The 18535-nt window shown below is 39.1% G+C and overlaps 1 protein-coding gene across 5 annotated transcripts in view; it reads right to left on the minus strand.

The window, feature by feature from the left end:
• The window catches only part of BTBD10 (BTB domain containing 10), a 75286-nt gene extending 68821 nt beyond the window's left edge, over positions 1-6465 (minus strand). For 2 of the 5 annotated variants that reach the window (XM_027563335.1, XM_027563336.1), the window contains exon 1: positions 6281-6452. The gene's annotated coding sequence lies outside the window, so the exon portion shown is untranslated. Of the gene's footprint in view, positions 1-6280 lie in introns of all 5 variants that reach the window. The other 3 variants (XM_027563337.1, XM_027563331.1, XM_027563332.1) reach the window with 3 other exon arrangements.
• Positions 6466-18535: the final 12070 nt, after the last annotated feature.

Consider the following 18535-nt stretch of genomic DNA (forward strand, 5'->3'; position numbering starts at 1 on the left):
GATGATTTAATAGATATATACAGAACATTTCACCCAAAACCAGCAGAATACACATCCTTTTCAGTGCAAATCAGTAGATCAAAAGTTCAGCCACAGAAGTGAAGCGAAGTGAAGTGAAGTGAAGTGACTCAGTCATGTCCGACTCTTTGCAATCCCATGGACTGTAGCCTACCAGGCTCCTCTGTCCATGGAATTCTCCAGGCAAGAATACTGGAGTGGGTTGCCATTTCCTTCTCCAGGGGATCTTCCCAACCCAGGGATTGAACCCAGGTCTCCTGCATTGCAGGCAGACGCTTTGCCGTCTGAGCTACCAGTGAAGCCCTTCAGCCACAGAACAATTCTCAATAAATTTAAGAATACTGAAATTACAAGTATCTTTTCTTAGTAAAAGTATATATATATATATCTTTTCTGAAAATAGCATGAGACTAGAAATGAACTACAAGGAAAAAAGCTATAAAAGACAAAAATGTGAAGGATTAAAAAAATGCTACTAAACAATCAATGGTTTATTGGAGAAATCAGAGATGAAATAAAAAAATACCTGAAAACAAATGAAAATGGAAATACAACAATCCAAATCTAATGGGGCACATCAAAAGCAGTTCTCTCCCTATGAGGGAAGTTTACAGTGATACAGGCCTACCTCAGGAAACAAGGAAAATCTAAAACAACCTAACCTTGTACTGAAAGGAACTAGAAAAAGAAAAAACAAACCCAAAATTAGTAGAAGGAAAGAAATAATAAAGATTAGAGCAGAAGTAAATGAAAAAGACTTAAAAAAAATAATAAAGACCAATAAAATTAGTAATTCTTTGAAAAGATAAACAAAATTAATAAACCTTTAATCAGACTCATCAAGAAAAAATGAGAGCCCAAATAACTAAAATCAGAAATGAAAGGAAATAAAATAGAAACAACACCACAGAAACACAAAGGATCCTATTACTAAGAACAAATATATTCCAATAAAATGGACAACCTAGAAGAAATGGATAAATTCCTAGAAACATGCAATCTTCAAAAACTGAATCAGGAAGAAGTAAAAAAATCTGAGTAGACCAATTACCAATAATAAAATTGAATCAATTAAAAAAAAAATTCCCAACAAACTAAAGTCCAGGACCAGATTTTACAGGTAGATTTTAGACTTTACAGAATTTACAGATAGATTCTTCAAAACATTTAAAGAAGAGCTAACACTCATCCTTCTTAAACTACTACAAAATATTGAAGAGACAGGAATGCCTCAACTCATTCTACAAGGCCTGCCATTACCTTGATACCAAAACCAGACAGATACCACAAAAAGAGAAAATTACAGGCCAATATCACTGATGAACACAGATTCAAAATCTTCAACAAAACATGAGCAAACCAAATTCAACAATACATAAAAAGGATCACACACTGTTATCAAGAGGGATTTATCCCAGGTATGCAAGGATTTTTCAGAATCTGCAAATCAAAGTGATATACCACATTGGCAAGCTGAAGAATAAATAAGGCCACATATTACAAAACCACAAACAACACCATACTCAACAGTGAAAATCTGAAAGCATTTCCTCCAAAATCAGAAATAAGACAAGGATGCCCACTCTTGCACTTTTATTCAACATAGTGTTGGGCAGTCCTAGCCCTAGTAACCAGACAAAAAAAAGAAATAAAAGAAATCCAAATTAGAAAGGAAGAAGTAAAACTGTCCCAGTTTACAGATGATATGATACTAAGTACAGAAAATCCTAAACACACTACTAAAACCCACTAAACAAATAATCTCAGTAAAGTTACATTGTTGGTAGGAATGTAAACTGGTGCAACCACTATGGACAACAGTATAGAAGCTTCTCAAAAAATTAAAAACAGAACTGCCATATTATCCCTACAAATGAGACAGCTAGATGTAAATGCAAATTTCCCTGATGTCTTAAGATTACCAGAAGGTATGTTATTTTCTGAGCATAAACACAGTATAAAGTGTTAACAAGTTATATTCCCTTTACTATTTACACAGCACTTTTACATAATTTATTTCATTATTAAACTCCTGACAATTATGTTCAACCTCCATTTTTCATGTGAGCCAACAAAGTCTCAGAGTAATTAAGTAACTTTTATGTCATAGACCTAACAGTTAGCTTTAAACACAGATCTAAATGATCCCAAATAAGGTATTCCAAGTAGAAAAGTATGATTACAATGTTAAATGAGCTTAGAAAAGTGTTATTAATAGTTTCTAATCAAGTATTTCAGTTAGTGATTTCACTATGACAGACTATCACCCTCAACCAAGTATCAAAAATGTTAATTTCAGTTCATGACCAAAAGTACTAATAGGTCATTCATTTCAACTACAAAAAAATAAAAACAAGTACCATGTAATCAGATATCTTACATTTTTTAAACAGAAATATATAATTAAACTATTAGGATAAATAAAGATGCTTTCTTTTATTGGCATACTTTTAGCATTTTACAAATCTTCAAAAATCTGTGACATAAGGTCACATATTCCACATAAAATCTTTCCCCTTTAATGTCAAGTTTCTATTATTTCTACATGGAACATTTACTAACTTCTTAATCCTCTCCCAAAGAGCATCTCTTTGAATTCTGATTGCTTACCTTCCATAGCTGAGCTCTAGATTTCTGCTTCCTTAACAAGCCAAGACTCAGTTTATGACAAAGTAAACAAGAGCAAGCCATAGTAGGGAAACACAACATTAGCTTAAGCCCTAATAAACATTCTATCCAAGAGGAGAAAACATTTCAAAGTAGTTCTTCCTCCATTAATGAGCATCTTTCTCCCTTATTGTAGGTTCATAACCAACAAAAAACAAACAAAAAAGAGAGTCAAAGATAAAAATACAGCTGAAATGAGTGGCTAAAAAAGCGTCCTATTACTTCATTGTAAATTAAACTTAGAACTGTAGATGTTTCGTTTCCTTCTCCCTCATAGGGTCCAGCCTGCTCAGATGCATCTACCATACAGAGGAGTAGAGAATGTTATGTCCTAAGAATTGAAGGCTCTAAAAATAGAACCAGAAGGCACTGAGCAAAAGCATATTCAGTTGCTTCACAGGCCTCATCTAATCTTCCCTTGGGAAGGCATCTCACTCAAGGAATTGAAAGACAGGAGAAAAATACTTCCAAGAGAGAACTTCCTTACTTTACAAGTCATGTAGATACACGGGGAGAGGAAAATGATGGTTCCTCCTTCAACAAACATAATCTCCAAAAATACGTAACAGGTTCTTCAGGATGTTTTTTAAACTCTCAAAGAGGAAGACCTCATAGAAAACATACCATCTTCTCCTGTTTCACTTCCCACACCAGAGAGAGGCAGGGATTGGGTGAAGAGGTATTAGACTAACTTGACCTAAAAAGACTGGGCTAAAGAAAGAAAACTAAGTCTGCCAATTCCCAAAGTAGACCTGATTGAAAACCAATATTCTATGCAGTCTTTGCATAAGTTATGATAAATAACTCTGTCTTGTAAAAGGCAGAGCTCTTTGTAAAGCTGCACAGAAGATAAAGTAGTACTTAACCATTTCATCTTCCTTTTAAAAACTCTTTCCCTCACCTAGCCTTTCTCAACCTTACTCCCTCGGAAGACCTTCACCTTGCCCTCTATATTTCTAAGGCTCACTTCCTTCTTAGAACTGACCTCTAAACTCCCATTCCCCACAGTCCAACTAAGTATGAATCAGATTATGTGATTAAAGTATTTCCCTCTAGTGGGTAAATGTGGTTTAATCCACAGGGTTCAATTCCACAAATATCATTAAGCTCTACTACATACAAGGCACCACGTGTTTAATCAAAGTACCTATTCTTCTGACAAGAAAACTAGTTAAATCAATCCTGTAATGGACAGTGTAAAAGAAAAGCACGCGAGTGCCTGCTTCACCTCACACTCTTCTCTTCCCATTTCTTCACATCTTAATGCCCCTTCTCCCTACCCCATCCTCCAGGAATCAATATTGCTTCCAATAAAAGTCAGTGACTGGGAAGACAAGTGATGGTAGAAACAATAAACATTCAAAACTACAGATGAGTAGAGGGTCTCCTAGATTTTATGTATTAATCACAAGTACAATAAAAAGCTTCTCAATGTATCAATTCAAGAAACCTACAAATCAGCTTTGCTCAGAACTCTGAGTTATTAAACCATATATAGGGAGAGTTTTTCCCTTGTCTTATTTCCATACAAGGAAATATCTTTTTAAATATTTAAAAATTTAAATTATTTAAAATATTACTAAGCATCAGTTCAATTTGCCCAACCACATTTCAAGGCTATTAAACTTAACTGCTTTCAGTTAGAACTGGTATTTTCCCAAGTACTCCTAGTTCTGAAGCTGCAAACTAATTGGCATACTTGCTTTAAAATCTTTTTTAGTTGTACAATTATTAATTTTTACTTAGAGCTCCAAACCTACAGAGGAGGATACAATAACTGACAGGTTTGGTTTGGTTGAGCCACATGAAGTTATTTTTAACTGTTTCAAGTAGTTGTCAATATTTTTAAAAGTCAGGAGAATGGCAAGCAAAAGTCTAGATTTCCTGTGTTCTCTTGAGAAGGTTGAAGACTGGGGCCAAATTACTGCACTAATCAAGTGAACCTGAGAACTGGATATTCCTCTTTACATGAGGCATAAACTCTCTAGTGTATTTCACTCATTTTTATTTTCTAGTATCTGAAGCATGTAAGTTTGCTGAAAGGTGCATATTTTCCAGATCACTTCAACAAGTCATCTAATGTATAAAGCCACAAAGCAGGACATATTGGTTTGCAACTTCATAGTTAATAATAAAATAACTTTTTACAAGACTTAGAAGAAAGGTTGAGGAAGAAAAAAATTCAGACTGGTGGAATGGTAACATACAGAATGTAAAAAGCCCACCTGAAAGTTTTTCTAGGAGAAAAAAAAAAAGGTAAAAATTCAAAAACATTCCAAAAAATTCAAAAAAAACTGAAAGCTTTCCTAATTGAACCTATGTTACTCCAGTTCCTTGTCACACTCCAAGCTTCAGAACCTCCCTTCCCACTTTCTCCTTATGTATAACAATAGCAGTTAGCCCATAAACTCTGAGAAATGTCAGAGAAATTTATGAAAACACATATACATCTTCAAAAACAATTCTCCTCACACACTTTTTAATAGTCTTTATCCACCATCAAATCCTCTCCCGAGTTATTTCTACGGCTTTCTGCTTCGTATTCTAATGACTATAGTCCTCACTTTCAAAGCCTGGGCTTCAGTCCTAGATGGGTTTTCCAGTATAGAAACTTTTTTGGCCCTTACAGTTGCACTCCTTATTACATCTCTTATTCTAATTTCTACATCTACTTCATTCAAAATTTATCTATAACCCCCTCTCTAAAAAGTCTTGATCAAATTTGTGTAAGGGGGGTGGGGATACCAGTTGTACAAAGAAAATCAATATACTGTTAGTTTTCTCTGATATTAATTTAAATAAAAAGCATGAAGATTCTTAAAGAGTAAAAAAAAAGTTTAAATAAACTGTATATGTTAAATGCATAATGTGACAAGAGACTGATGTTCTAGCATGTCTGGACGAGTGACTTCTCATCACGGGCACAAAGTACTAACGAGAAAAATTAGCAGGAAATCTGTGCGGCCCAATGATGGTCACACTGTCCCCACACTAACAAGTTACTACGTGATGTCTACCTTCCTGCACACCATTCAAGAGGATAAAGGACTTGTATCTGAAGAAGAAAAAAATAAGCAGCTTTTCTGTGAGAATTTTGGGAAAACAAAGCTTTACCGCACGTCATATCGTTACAGCATAAAACCACGCAACACCTTATTGGGGTCTCATTCCTCTTCACCCAAAGCGAGACTGGGGCCAACTTAGCCCCTATTGTGATGCGCCCTCCTCAGGATGTCGCGGCGTTAACCCAGAATGACAGAAAAGGGGCGGGGCACAGGGTTCCCCTGCCCTGGGAAAGAGGGTTGAGGGTATCGCCTTCATCTCTGGGGAAAGGCCTCAGAACTTCCAACCCAAAAACAGCACCCCTGAAACCCAAGTCCCTTCGCTGCCTCTCCGAACTGGGAGCCAGCGGCCGGAGCCCAGAACCCCACCCACGGTCCCCCAGCAGGATCTGGGACGCCCAGACCACCGCCACAGCAGTTGAGCTCTCAAGCCCAGATTCGTCCTCCGCCCCCTTCCTCCTTCGCCCCCACCAAGCCCAGGCTCCGGCGCCGCCCCTACTGAGTTCCCCAACTGAGTCCAGTCACCCTCGAACCTGTAGTCCCCTTTGAGTGTCCAGGCACAGGCCAGGGCCAGCGACACCTCCGCTTCCTCCCCAACCAGATCCCTCCAGAGAGGTGTCTGTGGCTGCGGCCGCTCGAGCGGCTGCGGCTACTAAAGCCGCCCCAGCAGGTTACAGGCCGGCTCCAGGCTGCTTCTCGCGAGATCCCTCAGATCGAATAGGCGAGATTAGCTGAGTCGTCGCGAGAATGGAGCCTCACCGCCCAGTAGTTGGGCGGGGCGCAGAGGGTGCCCGCGGTTGAGGGAGTGGCAGCCTGGGGTGGGTGGGCGCTCAGCCTGGGGGCTGGTGCAACAAAATGGGAAGCGCTTGTGTCCACAGTCGTCAGCTCAGAATCTACTGCGATCCTCGAGCCTGAGTGGCTGCGAGCTGTCACCTCCAAATCTTTTAATACCACATTTTCCCTTGATTTCTTGTTACCGTTAGAAAAAAGCGGACATCCCAGAGTTGGAGAAATACCTAAGGACTCTGAGTTTACTCAAGGAAAGCGTTTTCCTCAACGGGGTGAACTCCGAACGCCTTTGCCGGCTCAGCTGGCGGTTATTAACCGGTCTGAGTTCAGGAAAAGGGGTTTTCGTCAGAGCCATTCTCTATTCCTACCGTCCGCAGCTGTTTGTTTTTAAACACTGGGTAAGCGGGAATCCGTGTACCAGTTGGAACTTGTGCAGCTGGGCCTCTGTGGAACATCGATAGCAACGTGGATGGGATATTGCTCCTTGCGGCAGAAGGTTGCCAGTCATAGGGTTTCTGTCACTCATCTTTACTGTCACATGCTGGACTACACAAATGGAAAAAATGAAAGGTCTCCGATCTCAAAGCTCACGCCCTGGGAGCGAGACCCACCCTGAAACAGATAATCCTGTTAAACTGTGGTAAAGGCCAAGTTATAAGCTGTGAGAGGAAGGAACCGACTTGGCCTGCCATGTTGAGGAAATCTCCACCAGGGAATGACATTTGAGCGGAATCTTGAAGGATGGGTAAGAGTTCCCCAGTTCTGAGAAGAGTGGGAGGAGCATTCGTTCCCCAGAGGAAGCGAAGAGGGAGAGGACCGGGTTTGAGTAATTTGCTATGAAAACAGATTTTGCGGAAAGAACTTTGTTGAAAACCTGTTAATCACTGTTTAGTTGGGAAGAGAAAACTCCGTGACTCCTACATGTGATAACAAAAATGTTTTTTCAAACGAGTGTTCATGGAGATGAGCAGTTGACCTGTACAGTAGAGGATAGTGCACATCCTTGTCCACATCTCTGGCCACCTACATATGAGAGACCTAAGGGAAACAGGTTATTGTCATAGTTGTCTTAGGCTCCCAGTCGTGTCCCACTCTTTGGACCCCATGAACTGTATAGCCCTCCAAGCTCCTCTGTCCATGGAATTCTCCAGGAAAGAAAACTGGAGTGGGTAGCCATTCCCTACTCCAAGGGATCTTCCCAGCCCAGGGATGGAACCCTGGTCTCCTGCATTGCAGGCAGATTCTTTACCATCTGAGCCACCAGGGAAACAGGTTATTGTCATAGTACACCAAATTATCATTGCCACATTCTGCTAATGTGGAAATCTTCAAAGATTTCTAAGAAAGAAAATCTGATAGTTTTGTAATACGGGAATATCTCATGGAGAAACTTCAAGAAAACCCTCAGGCAACAAAACAACAACAAACACCCCATTGACCTTTATGTATTACTATGGCTTTCTTTTGAAAGACAAAATCAAGAGAAGAAAGTCTAAGTCCAAGTTAAGGTTCGTGAGATCTGTCATCCCTGTATCAAAATAACAGCTATCATTGCCTGAAGAGGGGCTTCTTTGGTGGCTCAGATGATAATCAATCTGCCTGCAATGCAGGAGACCTGCATTAGATCTTTGGGTCTGATCCCTGGGTCAGGAAGATACCCTGAAGAACAAAACGGCTGCCCACTCCAGTATTCTTACCTGGAGAATTTCATGGACAGAGGAGCCCGACAGGCTTACAGTTCATGGGGTCATAAAGAGTCAGACATGACTGAACAGTTTTCACTTTTTATTTCCTAAAGAGAGACCCTGATATTCTACTGTAGTATTTCTGCCAATCTCCCTTTAGACATTATTTTCATACTATCCTACCTTCCCAGGTGGTGCAGCAGGTTAAAGAATTTGCCTGCAATGCAGGAGACACGAGTTGGATCCTTGGGTGGGGAAGATACCCTGGAGAAGGAAATGGCAACCCACTCCAGTATTCTTGCCTGGAAAATTCTATGGACAGAGGGGCCTGGTGGGCTACAGTCCGTGGAGTCACAAAGAGTCGGACACAACTGAGCGACTGAGCACACACACATGTATATGTATACTATACATACATTTGGCTCACCCTATGCTCTGTACAAATAAGCCTAACAATAGGAAAATAAAAAGTCATAAATGCTGAATTATTGTTATACACCTGAAAATAATATAAATTATACCTCAATTTTTTTTTATTAAAAATTTTAGAAAAAGTCCTTCAAACTCTTGTGTGTGCCAGTCAGGTGCTCTGCTTAGCATAATTCACACAGTTGTTGAGAGTCCCTTTGATAGTAAGGAGATCAAACCAGTCAATCCTAAAGGATATCAACTCTGAATACTTGTGGGAAGGAATGATGCTGAAGCTGAAGCTGAAGCTCCAGTACTTTGGCCACCTGATGCAAAGAGCCAACTCATTGGAAAAGACCCTGATGCTAGGAAAGATTGAAAGCAGAAGGAAAAGAGGGTGACAGAGGATGAGATGGTTGGATGGCATCACCACTTCAGTGAACATGAACTTGGGCAAACTCCAGGAGATGATGAGGGACTGGGAGGCCTGGCTTCCAAGGGGTCACAAAGAGTCAGACATGACTTGATGACTCAAACAGTAACAATTCCAAGTTCTAGGAATTTTCCAGGGAACATTGGAAGAATTAGTGAAAGATTTCAGATGAAGTATGGAACTTTCAGAGAAGGCAATGGCACCCCACTCCAGTACTCTTGCCTGGAAAATCCCATGGACGGAGGAGCCTGGTGGGCTTCAGTCCATGGGGTCGCTAAGAGTCAGACACGACTGAGCGACTTCACTTTGACTTTTCACTTTCATGCGTTGGAGAAGGAAATGGCAACCCACTCCAGTGTTCTTGCCTAGAGAATCCCAGGGATGGGGGAGCCTAGTGGGCTGCCGTCTATGGGGTCGCACAGAGTCAGACATGACTGAGGTGACTTAGCAGCAGCAGCAGCATGGAACTTTTATTCCATTTTAGAATCAGGTCAAGTCATTTTGCCTTGCTTTGAAGGACCTACAGTTCATTTTATTCTGTTATTTTTTAAAAGAAAAGAAAATCTAATAAAGCTATCATTGTCATTTTTTTTTAAAAAGCAACTTTTCATATATTAATTTGGGGCATAGTAGCAGCTTTGCACCTAGTAGATAATGCTATTGATCAAAAACTTTTGTACAATAATTTATAAATGCTAGCTGACTGAATGAGCTAAGGTTCAGACCCTTAATACAAGTCTTCTTTCCTCAATATCAATCTATATATCAAAGAGGTCAAAACAGAAATAGAGAAGTTTCATAGACAAACAATGAACAGACAAGTTTTTTCAGTTGTCTATATTATCGTACCTCATAGCACGCTAACACAAGGTTGTTTCCAAGGCAGATAAGGTAGACCTCTGGTTGAATATTTGTTCAGAGAATGAATGATAAGCCACATACCCAGAATCCTATTTAACTTTAAAGCCTCAGATTTCTTTGTACTATTTAAGCACTAACATCAGGAACAAGAAAATCATACACACAAAAAATCTGTATCTCTATTCAGCAAATATATTTATTGATCAAGACCGTGTATAAGAATGTAAGGGGAGATAACAGACATTATCAATATACAGGTTCTACTAAAAAAAAAAAGATGTGTAATAAAATAACAAAAGGAAAACAAGTTGGGTCATACAGAGATAGAGAAATTGCACTATGGGAGGTCAGAAATAGGAAAGATGACTTCCAACTGAAAATATGAAGAAGGTGCAGAAAAGGGGAGGAAAAGAAGAATGTTTGTCTTAGAGGTTTAAAGAATAGATAGGAGTCTGGCTTGAAGCTATGGTAGGAAAGGGCATTCCTATGGAAAGATCAACAAAGGCATATAAATAGCTAAACTCAATATTATGTAGGGTGCTCAGTCGCACGCATGCTTTAGCCATGTCCAACTCTTTGTGATCCATGGATCACAGTCCACCAGGCTCTTCTGTCCATGGGATTTCCCAGGCAAGAATACTGAAGTGGATTGCCACGCCCTCCTCCAGGGGATCTTCTCCACTTGGGAATCGAACCCTCATCTCCTGCATTGCAGGCAGATTCTTTACTGCCAAGCAATCGAGCCATCGGGGAAGCCCTTATGTAGGGAGAACAGTAGCAATTAAAAAGAATAAGAAGATTGAAATTGGGACAAAAAGACCTTGGAATGTTAGATTAAAAATAAGAGTTTGTTAACTTTTTCTGTAACTTATTAGCTGGTGATAGAGTGAAATCTCAGATCTTTCACAGTTTTTGACAAATGCTTTCAGGCTTTCTTTGTGGAAATTGACTAGCTGATCCAAAAATTTATGTATAAATGTAAAAGTTCTAGAATAGCCAAAAGAGTTGTGAAAAAGTACAAAGCTGAAGAACTTAACACTTCAAGATTTCAAAACTTACTACAATGCTATAGGAATCAAGATAGTATGATATTCAACATTGTAAATCAACTGTACTACAATAAAAAAAATTTTTTTAAGATGTGGTATTGGCAATGAGCTAACCAAATACATCAGTGGAATAGAACTGAGGGTCCAGAAATGAACCCTAACATTTATGGTTGATTGATTTTCAGCAAATGCACCAAGACCATTCACTTCAATGAGGAAAAGATAGCCTTTTTAAAATCATGGTGTCTGATGCCAGGACAGTTAGATATCTGTATAAAAAAAAGCTAAAACAAACAAAAACTTAGATCCTTAATTCAAAAAGAAATTAACTTTAAATGGAACACAGACCTAAATATAAAAACTAAAACTATAAATTTGTTAAAAGAAATTAGAGGGAAAATCTTGATCAATTTGGGTTTAGGCAAAGAATTCCTAGATATGATACCAAAATCACAAAGTATAAAACAAAAAGTTGAAATTGGGCTTTACAAAAATAGAATTTGTTTTAGTTTATGCTTCAAAAGATAGTATTAAGAGGATGAAAAGACAAACCATAGACTGAGAGAAAATGTTTGCAAATCATACAAAGGATGTGCACTCATATAAAGAACTCTTACAACTCACTAATAAATAAGACAACCCAATTTAAAAATGGCAAAGACTTGCAGAGACATTTATATGCAGACATACAAATAGCTAATTAGCACAGGAAAGGGGGCTAAATGTCATTAGTCATTAAGTAAATGTAAGTCAAAACCACAATGAAATATACTACATCCACACTGAAATGCATATAATAACATATCGGACACAAGTGTAGATGAAAATAGGGAGAAGAGTCCTTATACAGTGCTGGCATGAACATAATTATATTACAGCCACTTTGCAAAAATTTCGGTAGATTTTTAAGTTAAATATAGACTTACCATACTATACAGAAAATAAAGAGTGGTTGCTGCTGCTGCTAAGTCGCTTCAGTTGTGTCCGACTCTGTGTGACCCCATAGATGGCAGCCCACCAGGCTCTCCCGTCCCTGGGATTCTCCAGGCAAGAACACTGCAGTGGGTTGCCATTTCTTTCTCCAATGCATGAAAGTGAAAGTGAAACTGAAGTCACTCAGTCGTGCCCGAGTCCTAGCGACCCCATGGACTGCAGCCTACCAGGCTCCTCCATCCATGGGACTTTACAGGCAAGAGTACTGGAGTGGGGTGCCATTGCCTTCTCCAAAAGAGTTGTTACTGGAAGCATCTACCCAGTCAGAGACTTAATTTTCCAGCTGTCCCACCCTTCTTTACAATATTAGGTATGGTTCCATGACTATATTATAATCAGTGAAATATGAAGAGATGATGTCACCTTCCCAGGCTTGACCAGTAAAAACTTCCCACATGGCATTCCTTTTTCACTTCTACTTATCTGGATAGGTGACCATTAGGGCTACCATGGTAGAAGTTGAGTTCCTGGCTATCCTATTGAATTGTTCACCTGCCTATAACATTCCATATATATATAACATTCCAGTAATATTATGTGAATAAGAAAATTCTATTTAATTTAGGTGGGTGTATATTTGGGATCGATTAGAGCAATTTGCTCACTCTAACCAATTCAGAGATGAGTACCTTTAAATTGATAAAAAGGTGACTGGTAAAAACCTAACAATATGGAGCAAGGGCTTAGCCATAATGGATAGTGAGAAAATAGACACTACAGGCTAGAAAAATAGAACCTTTACTATGCAGAGCATAAATATGAAAAATATTTATTAAACCATCCAATCTAATCAAAGGATATTGGTTTTCTATAAAGAAGAGCAAAGGAATAATGATAAAGTGAGGATGAAGGGAATGTGATCAAGGAAGGGCTTACAAGGAATTTCTGAGGTAGTAACAATATTCTCTTTCACAATCTAAATAGTGAGTAAATGTTTTTTTCCTTAAAAATCTATATATATATGCACAATAAATTTTGTATGTACAATAAACTTTACTATTTTAAAAAGTAAAAACACATCAATATAAAGTAGATTTTATTCCAGGCATGCAAAAATATTTAATTTATTACATTAATGAACTAAAGGTGAAAAGTTACATATTTTTTGAGAAACAGCATTTTATAAGGTTCTTTTATAATTTCAAAAGAACCCTTAGAAAACTAGTTACATAAGGGAATGTCATCAATATTTAAAGGCCATCGTCTTGTTGAGAAATTATATGTATACTCCTATTAAGGTCCAGAATATAATAAGGAAGCACATTCATTCATTAACATGGTATTGAACTACTAGATAATACTATTAAAAAAAATAAAAAGAGGTGTAATCACAGGGAGAAAAGAGAGAAAATGTCATTTTTTCAGATTATGTGATCATCTACATAGAATAGCAAATGTAAATAAAATATTAGAATTAATAAGACAGTTCAGCAAGTTTCTTGGTAATAAAATTTAAAAAATGAACAATGCTTCTCTATACCAAAATTAACCAGTTAGAAAATATAATAAACATTTAGATACCTTTCACATTAACCATTTAGAATTTAGCAATTAACAAAGGATTCATAAGATTTTTCTACAAAAAAATGTTTAAACTCTATTTAGAAGGCATTAAATCCTTATGGCAGAAAGTGAAGAGGAACTAAAAAGCCTCTTGATGAAAGTGAAAGAGGAGAGTGAAAGAGTTGGCTTAAAGCTCAACATTCAGAAAACGAAGACATGGGCATCTGGTCCCATCACTTCATGGCAAATAGGAAAACAGTGGAAACAGTATCAGACTTTATTTTTTTGGGTTCCAAAATCACTGCAGATGGTGATTGCAGCCATGAAATTAAGACGCTTACTCCTTGGAAGGAAAGTTATAACCAACCTAGATAGCATATTGAAAAGCAGAGACATTGCTTTGCCAACAAAGGTCCATCTAGTCAAGGCTATGGTTTTTCCAGTGATCATGTGTTGATGCGAGAGTTGGACTGTGAAGAAAGCTGAGCACTGAAGAACTGATGCTTTTGAACTGTGGTGTAGATGCTTACTCCTTGGAAGGAAAGTTATGACCAACCTAGATAGCATATTCAAAAGCAAAGACATTACTTCGTCAACAAAGGTCTGTCTAGTCAAGCCTATGGTTTTTCCAGTGGTCATGTATGGATGCGAGAGTTGGACTGTGAAGAAAGCTGAGCGCCGAAGAATTGATGCTTTTGAACTGTGGTGTTGGAGAAGACTCTTGAGAGTCCCTTGGACTGCAAGGAGATCCAACCAGTCCATTCTAAAGGAGATCAGCCCTGGGTGTTCTTTGGAAGGAATGATGCTAAAGCTGAAACTCCAGTACTTTGGCCACCTCATGTGAAGAGTTGACTCATTGGAAAAGACTCTGATGCTGGGAGGGATTGGGGGCAGGAGGAAAAGGGGACGACAGAGGATGAGATGGCTGGATGGCATCACTGACTCGATGGATGTGAGTTTGAGTGAACTCCGGGAGCTGGTGATGGACAGGGAGGCCTGGCGTGCTGAGATTCATGGGGTCGCAAAGAGGAGGACACAACTGAGCGACTGAACTGAACTGAACTGAACTGAAATTCTTGCCTGGGAAATCCCATGGACAGAGGAGCCTGGTGGGGGGGCTACAGTCGATGGAGTTACAAGAGTTGGACATGACTTAGCAACTAAACCACCACCACCACCAAAGTAGATTAGAATGAGTGAAAAGGTTTACTATGTTGATGAATAGGACAATATAATAAGTGACAGTTCTTAACATTTAATTTTAATACAATCCAGATAAAACTGCAGCTGGATTTTTTAGAAAAGAACTCAAACTCAGTGTAAATATTGAATAGTAAAATAGAGGTTTATAAAGAAGGATTTGTGTGTGTGTGTACATAAAGTATGCAGGAACAGGCAAATACATCAATATAACAATAAATACATAGAATTCAAAAACAAACCTATGTTGGACTTTCCTGGTGGTCCATTTGTTAAGAATGCACCTGCCAATGCAGGGAACATGGATTCGAACACTGGTCCAGGAAGATTCCACATGCCACTGGGCAGCTGAGCCTGTGCGCCATAACTACTGAGCCCGCATGTCCTAGAGCTCATGTTCCACAACAAGAGAAGCCACAACACAAGAAGCCCATGCAGCTAAAGAAAGCCCACGTGCAGCAACAAAGACCCAGTGCAGCTATAAATAAATAAATACACATATCTTTAATAAATAAGTAAATAAACCTCTGTTAGCAAAGTCAACAATGTGGTGGAATAGAAAGTCCTAGCCCTTGGTTCCTCACAGAAACACAGATTTAGCAGTAGTATATGGAGCACAGTATCTTTATGAGAAGTCTAGGATCCAGTTAAGAAGTTACAGTACCCTGGCTTAGTTGCTCAGTTGTGTCCAACTCTTTACTACCCTATGGACTGCAGCCTGCCAGGCTTCTCTGTCCACAGGGATTCTCCAGACAAGAATACTGGTGTAGGTTGCCATACCTTCCTCCAGGGTATCTTCCCAACTCAGGGATCAAACCCAGGTCTCCCGCATTGCAGGCAGATTCTTTTCCAGTTGAGCCACCAAGGAATCCCTCAGTACCCAAGAGAAGCACAAAATCAATAACAGCTGTATTGAAATGTGGCCATGGCAGAAAAAAACTTGAAAAAGACAAGATCCCTGTTTGACATTCCGCAAACAGAACTTACGCCTCACCTGCCTTAGGCACTTGTAGAGGGGGAATCAGGACAGCCTGTTCTCTTGACTCCAGTGTCTGGACATCTCCAGGATCCAGAGAATCCAGACGAATATGGCCTTGAGGAAACTGATGACTGAGATCAAAGCGGTGATGCCTGTGCTGAGATTCTACGTGAAAATGACTCTAAATCTGGCTATAAACAGTAACTTCCTCTTATTCTCTTAATGACTTGCAGAGCATTGAAGGAGGTAGTTTCAGACAAGACCACCAGCGGATGCCAAAACATATATCTCTGCTGCTTATGTCCTGGGTTGTTCTGCCTCACTTCCGGCTGTCATTATTAGGAGGCAGAAGTTGAATAAATGCTGAAATTGGCTGTGGTTGTTTGCAGGGAATCTGCATATCATGAATGACCTTATCAGGTCTGGGATTCTGAGTTGTGAGCCTCAGGCAGAGACATTAAGTCACTGCCAGTACAGAAACCAGGACTATTCTCCATGTGAGCTCAAACTTAAAGATGAGGATTTTTCTGGACTGGAACCTAAAAGCCATTTTATTCTTAAATGCCTCTGATGGTTCTCATTTATACATCTTCACAAATATGTCTTATCTTGGAGCCTCCTGTGCCCACCGTTTTCCCCTGGGATCCCAAGAGAGGGAGAAAATATGTAACCTGTGAAGATTTGTGCCAAAAAAGCTACAAATGTTAAAATTTGGCCATAGTCCTTTCAAAGAGATATGTGATCTCTTATCCCAAATGAAAAGTGTATAGCGTGAAACTAATGGATCATATGCTCCCAAGCTCTTTTGATATTACTGTGAGTTTCCATGATTGAGAAAATTATCTTTTTTTTTAAAACAGAAAATGAAGCCTTAGGATAAGAATTGCTAAAACAAAATAATTGATTTTAAAACCTAACTTAATTCTAAATACTGGGCTTTGTTTGGGATGAAGTTGAACTAAACCCAAGAGGCTCATAGTTTAAGGTGTTGACCTAAAATAAATAAACTGTTAGTCATTTCTCCAGCAAAAAAAAAAAAAAAAAAGAATTACAGTTCAGGATCTGCAACCATGGTGAGCAACATGTAAGTCTTCACACAGCAAGGGAAGGAGAACCCTTTCACAGAAGGGAAACGGAAGTTGGGAGAGCTATAATAAACAGCCCAGGGCTTTTCACTGGCCAAGTTGTTGGCAGGAAGAGAAAAGATCTGCCAGTTGGGCCCTGCTTTGGAAGAAGGGCATTAGAGCTCCCCCTTCTGGTCTCCTGATGATTTGATGTTTCTGTTTAGTAATTTTTTACATTTTCCTCTTTTAATCTTGATCTCTCTTTGAAAGAATCACTGATCAAGGATCAGGTTTTCTGATTTTATCAGCTCCCTATCCCTCAATGTCAGGAAAGACTTTTCCTGAGTGTAGTGTCTCACCTCAGAAAAAGTACACAAATTGGAAACCTATTGAAGTCACATTTGAGTAATAAGGAATGTAAGTGAGAGAACTTTGAGGCACTTTTTCTCTGAAGTTTATATATTATCAAGATATTAGGCATTGGAGATCACCTGAAGCATTATGTCATCATCAAGTTTGGCAGACAGACTTCCAACAGGCATGGTCCAGATAGCTTTGGAAAACTATCTCATCAAAAGTTGTCTGCTTCAGTTCCAGCAATCTTACTTTTAGATCACTAGATAATGTGCAGGTCCAGTCAGTGCTTTCTTTAGATGTGTCACATGAATCTCCAAGTCTTTTCCCTGGAGTTTGGTAGCACAAAGATTGGTTTTGCAGTATCTGATAGGGGCCTTTCCAGCAAGGTTAAAGGGAGTCTTCATGGAGGTGCCTTTTCCAATAGACAAAATCTCCAGTTGGCAAAGTATGATGCTTAAGGTCTTTCTTCCTTTTCCAGGAATGCATGGTGAAAAGAATGCTCTATGATTATCTGTAATAGAAGCAACTAGATCTTTGCAATATTGGAGTATCTTTCCTTTCAACAGTGGTGGGTCAAAAGAGGCAGGAGCCAAATGCATTGGGCATCCTGTGACTGTCCCAAAGGGTGAGATTTGATGTGTTCCAAAAAGGGTGGATCTGAGATTAAGAAGGACCACCAGCAATGCTTTTGGCCAAGGTATTTGGAGGATCTCTACAAATTTTGTCAGTTGAATTGGGAGTGAGGGTGGCATGTGGAATCTTAGTTCCCCAACCAGGGATTAAACTCATCCCCCACTGCGGTGGAAGCCTGGAGTCTTAACCACTGGACTACCAGAGAAGTCCCTGTCAATTGAATCTTAATAACACTGTGTACATTAAACCAAATGAGAGGATTGAGCACAATGAAACCGTTACAAAACCAGCCAAACAAAGCAGACTGGTAGAAGTACCTGACCAATAAAATGGGTTCCTTGATTACTATGAAGTTCAAGAGCAGTTCCCTAGGTAGGGATAATCCTATCCAAAAGGACTTTAGCCACAGAACAGGCAGTAGTCCATCAGTCCAGTGTGAAAAACATATAGACCATTACTAAGACATGTATATCCATGAGATGGAGAAAGCTGTATTAAATCCATTGGCCAGAACTCAAATGGTCCATTAGGCAGTTTAAAATGTCTAGGAGCTACAAACAGACTTTCCTGGGTTGTATTTAGAGCAAGTGGGACAAGTAGGGTAGGGACTTTTTCGTAGCTTTGTTAATGTTTCTTCACCAACACTGATGCATGAATGCTATCATGTTGTGAATAGACCAATCGTTTACTGCATGTGTAGTGGTTAGCAGTGGGAATTTTAGAGTGTCTGGCAGGACTAGGATGTTATTTGGTTTGAATCAGAGATTTCTCTTTTTTTCAAACAAAAACTGTGTATTTTCAATCTTGTTTTTTCTTTTCTGAGGTCAACTATTG

Source organism: Bos indicus x Bos taurus, chromosome 15, assembly GCF_003369695.1.
Source record: "Bos indicus x Bos taurus breed Angus x Brahman F1 hybrid chromosome 15, Bos_hybrid_MaternalHap_v2.0, whole genome shotgun sequence".
In the NCBI taxonomy this organism is placed as follows: domain Eukaryota; kingdom Metazoa; phylum Chordata; class Mammalia; order Artiodactyla; family Bovidae; genus Bos; species Bos indicus x Bos taurus.